Raw genomic sequence first — 10,385 nt, forward strand, 5'->3', positions numbered from 1 at the left:
CCCTATAATATTTCTTATTGTCCCCACTATATGATAGTGCCTTTATTTTTCTACTTGTGGTTTTTACCTTTTTACCAGAAGTCTTTGTGCCTGGTATTATGAAATTTTATAATGATATGCCTCTTGGATGTGTTTTTGTTCATTGTAAGCAGAGTCTCTCCTTTACTTCTGGAAAATTTCCCACTATATTTAGATAATTTTCTACTCACTCTCTTATCTCTCTGGAACTCCTAAGTTGGAAATTGTGCCTTCTGAGTCAGTTAAGCACTCTCTCATCTTTCTTGTTTTTTATCTTTGTATCTCTCTCTCTTTTTTTTTTTAATCTCCTTTCTGTGAGGTTTCATCTCCCTATCCTTCAATTGTATTTATTTTGGCTCTCCTATTTTTAATTTCCAAAAGTTCTTTTTATTCTCTCCCTGTTCCTTGTTCTTGGTATTTCTTGTTTTATGAATACAATATCCTCTGTTACCTCTTGGAAGATACCAGCTCCACTTGGTGGGTTTTGCTTGTTTTCATCTTCTCTATTTCCTCTGGATTTATTTTTTTCTCTCTGCTTTGTGTTCTTTTGATGGCTTTCCCGAATATTTGTAGTTTCTTTGCTATTTGCTTTGTTAAAGGATTAAACTGAGTCATATTAAAATTTTTAAGAGTTCATTTGAGCAAAAGTACATTCAAAGCAGTGCCGAACAGAAAGTGGTTAGAAATGTACCCCCAGGAACCAGGGAAAGACTTATATAGAGAAATGTGGAAACAAAGGAAATTATTTGATTGGCTATAGTTTAAAGCCAAGTTTGCTGTTTGTGATTGGTTGTCCTTACGGTGTTCATTTCATAACCTTAAAGTATTTACAGGCTTAGATTTTGGTGACTGATGCCAAATGGCTTAGATAAGCATATGTAACAAGTCTCCTTGTTTAATTATTCTAACAGTTTATAGTTAAGAGTAAGACCACAAATGGTTTCATTTGCTGACATGTATTTCACTTTAGAATCATTAGGGCAATTGGGTATTTCTTTGGAGGACATTTCTCCAGAATCTCAACTAACATGTATATTGCAAAAGGCTTATTCCCACATCGGAAGGCAAGGAATAATAGCCAACCATAGAGTGCCAGACATGAGTACCAGAGTATTATTGTCTACACGTGACTTCTCGGCAACACACTGAACTATGCCCTTACCATATTTTATTATTGTACTATAACTTGTGGCCAGCTGAGGACAAGGACTGCCATTTATTCATCTTGATATTCCTCAATGTCTCAATAAATGCTTGTGGAATGAATAAATGGATAAGCTAAATTTATTTAGAGCCTTGCCCAGAAACTCAAATAACACCAACCTAATAATGTTGGCCAACTAACTGCTGTGTCAGAGGTCCCCCACCCCCAGCCCAGGCCCTTAGTGATCCTCCCCAGGTGAGGCGTCTCAGATTGAATGTGTGGAAACAAGGGTCTGCAGGTGCTTAGAATGGCCCTCATCTCTGCTGTGCTGTGCCGCTGCTTATGCTTCGCAATGAGGCCAAGTTCATTCTTGGATCCTTTTTGTCAAAACTGAACATGGAGATAATGGCTTCTAACTACAATTAGCTCTTGAACAACACGGTGTTTGAATTGTGTGGGTCCATTTATAGAGGTTTTTTTTTCCACAAACAGTCAGCCTTTTCTATTTCTGGGCTTTATGTCTGCAGATTCAACCAACTGCAGATGGAAATTTCCATCCCTGGTTGGTTGAATTTGCAGATGCAAAACTGGGTATACAGAGGGCCGCTGGACTATGCCATTTTATATGTGGGACTTGGGCATCTGTATACTTTGGTATCTGCAGGAGCCCTTAGAACCAGTTTCCTGGGGCTATCAAGGGATGACTGTGTGTGGCGATCCCTTGTGTGTATTTGATTTGGGTATTTTTCTATCTTGTATTTTCCACATTAAAGTGCTATCGGTATTGTGTGAGCTTTGTTGTTTTGCCATCTCACCAACCTGAATAACCACTTATCTGAAGATGTGCCTTCTTTGAGACCAATGGTGAACATTATATTATTTTCCATCTAGGAAAAGGAACATTATCCCTATTGTTTTTTTCCCTTTTTAAGACAGTTTATCATATTTTCTCCAACATCAAGATAATTAACATTTTTAATAGGCTCCTTAATACCTTCTGGAAATATAAAGAGATGATGTCTTTCCCACTGAAGCATCATGAAAGTGAAAGTGTTAGTCGCTCAGTCATGTCCGACTCTTTGCGACCCCATGGACTGTAGCCTGCCAGTCTCCTCTTGTCTGCGAAATTCTCCAGGCAAGAATATGGGAGTGGGTAGCCATTCCCTTCTCAATGGGTTCTTCCCAACCCAGGGATCAAATCTGGGTCTCCTACGGTGCAGGCAGATTCTTAATCATCTTCACTTTTTTCCCACTGAAGCATCTATTATTCATTTACATTATACCAAGTACAATAATGGATAAAGAGAAGAAATGTTCCCTTCAGAGTTTTACAATCTAGTGGAGGAAGAAGACACAAACATAACTAATACAAGTTTGGCAAATGTTGTAGTAGCAGTAACATCTCAGAAATAGTATTTAAGGGATGGAGAATAAGCCAGTGGTCTTTCTGTGATCCTAGCTGGCTTAAAACAGAGCTTCTAAATGACTCTCAGACATATTAAGTAAAACTTTAAATTAGTAAAATTACCTTGTGCTTTACTTTTATCACTTCCAGTTTGGATTTGTAAATTAACAAATGGAAGTTTCAAGTGACAGGCAGGTGTGAAAGAGAGCCCAAAGAAACAGCTGCTTTAAGGAATAATATTGAAAATGTATAAAAGCTGTTAATAAATAAAAAGAAGCCCATATGTGTATTTTTAAAAAATCCAACACTTCTTTTCTGGCTTCCTTGCAATTCCTAAATGTAAATAGATTTTTAAAAAAAATTAACCAAATCAGCCCAGATTCGCAAAGACCCTCAAGGAATCAGGAAGGATAAGAAAGGAGTTAATGTGAAAGATTAAGAAATGATGGTTGTTGAGAAAGGAGAGTGGAGCCTGAAAGGCAGAACCAAGGCTCATGACTGTGGCCAGGAAGTGAAACTGAGGTGGGGGTGGGGGTAAGACAAACAAGAGTGGCTTGAGTTCAGCTCCTCAGAGGAGCCCTTAAATTCTCAGTGTTCACTTGGAAATGATGAGGCTGAGAAGGCTCCAGACCTCAGTCTCCTACTCCCACCACCACCAAAGACCAAAGCAGCTCTGCATGTGTCTATTTTTCCAACTGAGTGAGTCAAAGTTCATACCGTTCACCACACAACAGGCCGATCAAGAGACCAGTTGTAGGGGCAATGAATAGCAACTTTATTAGAAAAGTCGGCAGACTGAGAAGATAGGGGACTAGTGTCCCCAAATACCTTCTCATCCAAGTTCAGACTCAGGCTTCTTTTGTACTTAAAGAGGAGGGGCTAGGGTTGGTTGCTGCAAGCCAAATCCTTTGTTCTTATAGCCATCCACATAGGTCTGGTCACAATATTCCTATGGACTTCAACAAGACAAATGTTATTCTATGCTCTCTGCAACTTTTAATCGCTATATGAATGGAAAAGTGGTATACCCTTAAAAGTCAGAGCCTTGAGAATGGACTGTCCTGTATATTTCAGATTATAGGCAGCATCCTTGTGCGTGTGTGCTAAGTCTATTCAGTCGTGTCTGACTCTGTGTGACCCTATGGACTGTAGCCCACCAGGCTCCTCTGTCCATGGGATTCTCTAGGCAAGAATACTGGAGTGGGTTGCCATGCCCTTCTCTAGGGGATCTTCTTGACCCAGGAATTGAACCTGCATCTCTTACATTTCCTGCATTGGCAGACGGGTTCTTTACCACTAGCACCACCTAAGAAGCCCAATAGAATACAAAGGTTAAAGTAAAAGAAACAGATCCAATATGGGGTCAGATACATTCATCCCTATTACTAGGTTGGACTTCTTTTTTTAAAAAAATTATTTTAATTGGAGGATAACTACTTTCCAATACTGTACTGGTTTTTGCCATACATCAACATGGGTCAGTCATGGGTGCACATGTGTTCCCCCATCCTGAACGCCCCTCCCACTACCCTCTCCACCCTATCCTTCTGGGTTGTCCTGGAACACCAGCTTTGAGGGCCCTGCTTCATGCATCAGACTTGCAGTGGTCATCTATTTCACATATGGTAATATACATGTTTCAATGCTAGTCTCTCAGATCATCCCACCCTCTCCTTCTCCCACAGAGTCCACAAGTCTGTTCTTTACATCTGTGTCTCTTTGCTGCCTTGCATGTAGGGTCATCATTACCATCTTTCTGAGTTCCATATATATGTGTTAATATACAGTATTTGTGTTTCTCTTTCTGACTTACTTCACTCGGTATAATAGGCTCCAAGATTTCATTTGAACCCATCGTTTGGAAGTTCATGCAAAGTTTAAATGAACACTGCTGCACTGGCACAGAGAGCCAACCAGAAAAATGGAAGTTGTATCTGTACGGCAGTCTAAATCAAGACCAAATCACAAAGGCAGGCAGTAAAATGCAAGCAAAGGGGACAGACATTGGAAATCCTGGGGCAATCTGAATCAAGACCAAATCACAAAGGCAGGCAGTAAAATGCAAGCAAAAAGGACAGACGTTGGAAATCCTGGCAGGTACTCGATAAACTAAGTTGAAAAAAAAAAAAAAGCAGATCCCAACAGTGTCTAGGGTTCCACAGGAAAGGCCAGGATGAATGGAAATCATTCAGGATCAATATTCTGACCTGAATGGCAACCTCAGTTCAGTCATGGTGAGGAAACAATATGGAGATCCACATAGGAGTAAAGCTCAAGGAAAGACAGATGCTGGTCAAGGCCTTAAACATCTTATTTAAAGACAGGATCTTCTAAGTCTTTAAGAATAAAAGAAATACTGGGAGATACAAAAACAAGACAAATTTGAGGTTTACCCTTTATAACCTCAGAGAATAGAAGAGGAAGACTCTGGGGAAATTTTGCACAAAGCTCAGAGAAAATGGGTTGTCAGTATTCTTGCAGGGTTGGCTAGGTTGGCCTTTACCAGAGACAATGTTGACCTTTTTTTTAGAAGCCAAAGGGGCATTTGTAAGAGGTTCTGAAACAAATCCCACAGCTGCAAGAACTTTCATGAGGGGCCCTGCAGATTTGAATTGGATGAAGGCTTTTTTGATCTCCATAGCTTTCATTATAAGATTGCAATAATTGTTTTTAAATAAATCAGTATTCTAGACATTAGATATACGGTGGTAAGAGCACAGGCATGGTTGTGACATAGCTTGAGAGTGGGGTTTTCCTGGTGGCTCAGTGGTAAAGAATCCGCCTGCCAGTGAAGTACGTGGGGTCAGTCCTGGGTCAAGAACATCCCCTGGAGGAGGAAATGGCAACCCACTTCAGTATTCTTGCCTGGGAAATCCTGTGGACAGAGGAGCCTGGCAGGCTACAGTCCAGGGGTCGCAAAAGAGTCTAACATGACTTAGTGACTAAACCAGATTGAGAGTACAGAATGAAGAGAAATCAAGCCATTAAATTTTTACTGTGACAGCTATGTAATTAAAAACCAAGCCATTGTAGCAATTAAAAATATACATGGAAGGTGGTGAAAAATATTAATATAAATGTATCACTTAGATAGTACGACAAGAATATCCCCCAGCCAAAACCCAGACAGTGCTGGAACAACATGCCATATCATTCCATAGACTCTCATCTCCCTCGGTAAATGCACCCGTACAGAGAGCGGACATTGGGACCCACGACCCCATGACGCCCCTGCCCAGCTTGAAGAAGCCAGAGCAGTCGTCACCCCTTTCCGCAATGACTTGGTCCCCATGCCCCAAGACAAAGATAGGTAGACAGTTAGTTATGAGCAGGTTGTTAAGGGGCCAAAGATTTGGCCCATAAATAAAAAGAGGGGGGAATGTGGAGCCCTATATCAAGGTCACAGGATAAAAATCTCTGGAACTGACCAAGCTCCACAGCAACTGTTGCCATGAGCCTTTGGACCTAAACCAGCCAGTTCCCTGACCCCATATTATGTAAAATACCCACCCTATCATCTACCCTATAGCATTGTAACCAATCACCTAATACCACCATTCCTGTAGGAATTTTCTGTCTTGAGGTTATGAAAATTGGCTACTAGCCTGCGAAAGCATTCAGCTCTCCCTTGAGCCAGCCTGCTCTTCTAACAGCGTTTCCCACTCTAATAAACTTTATTCTTCTCTCTCAAAAAAAAATAATAATGTATCATTTATATGTAAGTTAAAAAGATGGAATCATCTGGATAAAGAGCCACTGCCAGAATGAAGAACAAAAGTAAACAATTGGCTTAGAGAGAGGCACTTGAAAAATGAGAGTTATATGTAAAGTAAAAAAGGTTAAACTGTGAGGCTTACTATCATACAAAATGTGATGAGTTCTTACAGAACAAATACTTTTAACTTTTCCTGATATGTTGTCAAGGTTGATAAACAGTTTCTGCACAACAGACCTCAGACATTTAATTATTTGATGGGAAGTGCACAATTTTCATAGCAATATAAGAAAAAATAAACCATCTTCTAGGTGCCATTACTCATGGTTTCAATTTACAAAAATAAAGTGATAAAGTCCAATGCTGGCAATCAGGAGAAATATATATTCATATTACAGTGCCTAGCAGCACTGTAAGTAGATTTTATCTTTCTAGGAACACTTAGGATATTACAACAAGAACTGTAAAAATTGTTCACACCGTTTGTTCTGCTAACTTAATTAAGTATCAAGAAAATATATTCTGAAGAAAATCCAAGTTTTTTAAAAACAACATTCATATTGACACTTTTTTTTAATTAAAGAAATAGTCCAGATTCTCAGTGTTAAAGGAATAACTAAGCCAGGGGGTGTAAATTTTGCTATAGCTATTAAAACAAAAGGACAACAGAGGATGAGATGGTAGGATGGCATCACCGACTCAATGGACATGAGTTTGAGCAAACTCCAGGAGATGGTGAAGGACAGGGAAGCCTGTCATGCTGCAGTCCATGGGGTTGCAAGAGTTGGACAGGACTGAGCAACTGAACAATTAAAACAATGAGCAGACATTTGCATAGGACCATGAGGGATTAACAAAGTCTAGAATTACCTTCCCACAGTTTAAAAAAAAAAATAGTAAGATGGGCAAAATGTAGGAAATAACTAGCTTTGGAAGTTGGGGACAAGAGGCAGAAACAAATTGTGATCCTTGAGAAAAGAGAACAAGGTGGTGAGGTCTGCCATTGCCAAGGTTTTCTGCCTGGAGGTAATCCTCATACTGTGTGTAGCCCACAGAAAAATCCCGGACTCGGTCCACCACTCTTTTTTTTAATTGGAGTGTAATTTCTTCAGTGTTGTTAGTTTCTGCTGTCCAACAGGTGAGTCAGATGTAAGTGTACACGTGTCCCCCCCGCTGAGCTTCCTCCCCACCCCCTAGGTCATCACAGAGCACCGAGCCGAGCTCCCCACACCTGCTCTACAGTCGCTTCCCACCAGTTGTCTATTTTACACATACTGCTGGGCCATCTTAGGCAGTAGAGCACGAGACACTTAATCTCAGGGTCGTGAGTTCGAGCCCCACATTGGGTGATCTCTTTGGGCTTCCTTGGTGGCTTAGAGGGTAAAGAATCGGCTGCAATGTGGGAGACCTGGGTTCGATCCCTGAGTTGGGAAGATCCTCTGGAGGAGGGCATGGCAACCCACTCCAGTATTCTTGCCTGGAGAATCCCCATGGAGAGAGGAGCCTGGTGGGCTACAGTCCATTGGGTCGTCCGTGGGGTTGTAGAGTCGGACACAACTAAGCAGCTAAGCACAGTGTATACATATCAGTGCTACTCTCCCAGTTCATCCCATCCTCCCCTCAACATCCACCCCCCCATCTAGATTAAACGTAAATTGTCTAAATAAAAGGCAGGAGTTGTCAGATTAGATTACATTAAATACTATCATTAAAAGGCAAGGATTGTTAGATTAAAAGCATCCATTTATACGTAGTCAAAAAAAACACTATAAAGACACGGGTAAAAGTGAAAGAACAGGAAAAGATACACAATACAAAATCTGAAAAAAAAAATGGAATAGCTGTATTAGTATCGGAAAAAGACTTCAGCACAAGGCACATTGATGGGGACAAGTAGGACTTTTTGTAATAGCCAAAGGTTAATTCCTCAACAGAACATAATATTACTAAATGTGCATGAACCTAATTTTGAAAGCCTCAAAATACATCAATACAAAAATTGATAGAACCTCAAGGAGAAATAGATAAACCCACAATTATTATAGACAATGTCACCATTTTTCTCATTGTTGAAACAGTGAAGATATATAAAACTTGAACAACATTATCAGTTAACCTGACCTAGTTGGTTATAGAATGTTCCACCCAGTAAGAGCAGGATACATATTCTTCTCAGTTGCGCAGAGAACAAACATCAGGATTGATGCTATTTAGGGCCATAAAATAAGTTTCAATAAATTTAAAAGAGTGGAAATCATACAATTATGTTTTCTGGCCACAGTGGAATTAACTAGAAATAAAAGACTGAAAAATATATGAGAAATTCCTATCATATGCCTAGGTAACCCATAAGTCAAAGAAGGAAAACTAGAAAGTACTTTTTTTTTTTTTTTTTTTTTTAGAAAGTACTTTGAATTGAATAAAAGTGGAAACACAACTTACCAAAATATATGGAATGTGGCTAGAAATAGTGCCTAGAAGGAATATTATAGCTTTCAGTGCTTATATTAGTAAAGAAGAATGGATGCATACTAATATTTTTAGGTTCCAGTATAAACTAGAAAAAGAACAAATTAATCCCAAGTCAAGAAGGAAATTAAAAAGATAAAAGCATAAATCGATGAAATTGAAAACAGAAGAAAAGCAAAGAGACATTGATGAAACTAAAGCTTATTTTAGAAAGAATCAATGAGACAGATAAATTTCACCAATAGATTGGTGAAGCAAAAAGAGAAGATACCAACTACCAACATATAAGGGGATTTAATGACATACAACAAACACTAAAGTAGTGAAGGAATATTATGAACAACTTCACGCCAATAAATCCAGCAATTTAGAGGAAATAGATGCACTCCTTAAAGGATATAAGCCACCAAAACTCAGTCCAGAGAAATTAGATATTTTAAGTGTTCATATATCTGTTGTGTGTGTGCTCTTAGCCGTCTCCGGCACTTTGTGGCCCCATGGACTGTAGCCTGCCAGGCTCCTCTGTCTATGGAATTCTCTAGATAAGAATACTGGAACAAGTTGCCATTTCCTTCTCCTGGGGATCTTCCTGACCCAGGGAACGAACCGTTGTCTCTCGTGTCTCCTGCTTTGGCAGGCATATTCTCTACCAACAGCGCCACCCGGGAAGCCCATCTGTGTATCTATTAAGTAAAATGGATTTGGAATTAAAGGTCTTCCCTGCAATGAAAAATCAAGGTTCAGATGGCTTCACAGGTGAATAGTACTTAACATTTGAGGAAGAAATAATACAATTTATATACAGATTCTTCCAGAAAATAAAAGAAGTCATTTTATGAGGTCAGCATTACCCTGACACCAAAGCACATGAAGACGTTATGAGAAAAAAACAGTATTTCCCATGACTGTAAATGCAAAATCTCTAATAAAATAACTAACTGGGCACCTCAATTTGCTGATAATGGACACCTACAAAACACCTACATCTGGCATCATACGTTATAGTCAAAACAGAATACTCTCCTCCTACAGTGATATATACAGCTCTCCTGCATTGCAGGCAGATTCCTTACCAGCTGAGCCACCGGGAAAGCCCACTTTCCTCCTAACCACTTCTATTAAACCTTGTATTGGAGGTCATAGCCAGAGCAATTAAAAAGCAAAAAAACTGGAGGAAATTATACTTACATGATTTCAAGGCTTATTATGAAACTATGGTAATTAAGATGTGGTGTCAGCATGAAGAAATTCATATAGGTCAGGGGAAAGGAAGAGAGAGGCCAGAAAGTTACCCATACATATATGGTCACTTGATTTTTGACAAAAGTATCAAGGTGAGAAGAATATAGTTCCTTCAAAAAACAGCACTAGAAAAATGGGATATACATATGATCTTAACTATGACCCTTACCTCATATCATGTACAAAATTATCTCTAAATAAATATAGATTTAAATATAAGAGCTAAAATTATAATAACTCTATAAGAAAATCTTGGAGACTTTAGGTTGAACGAAGATGTCTTACTTGACCTATAAGCTACCATAAGATAAGAATTGGTAAGTGGGGCTTCAACAAAATTCAAAACTTTTTCTCTTTGAAATACATCTTTTCAAGAATGAAAAGGCAAGCCA

The sequence above is a fragment of the Dama dama genome, chromosome 22 (assembly GCF_033118175.1).
Source record: "Dama dama isolate Ldn47 chromosome 22, ASM3311817v1, whole genome shotgun sequence".
In the NCBI taxonomy this organism is placed as follows: Eukaryota; Metazoa; Chordata; class Mammalia; order Artiodactyla; family Cervidae; genus Dama; species Dama dama.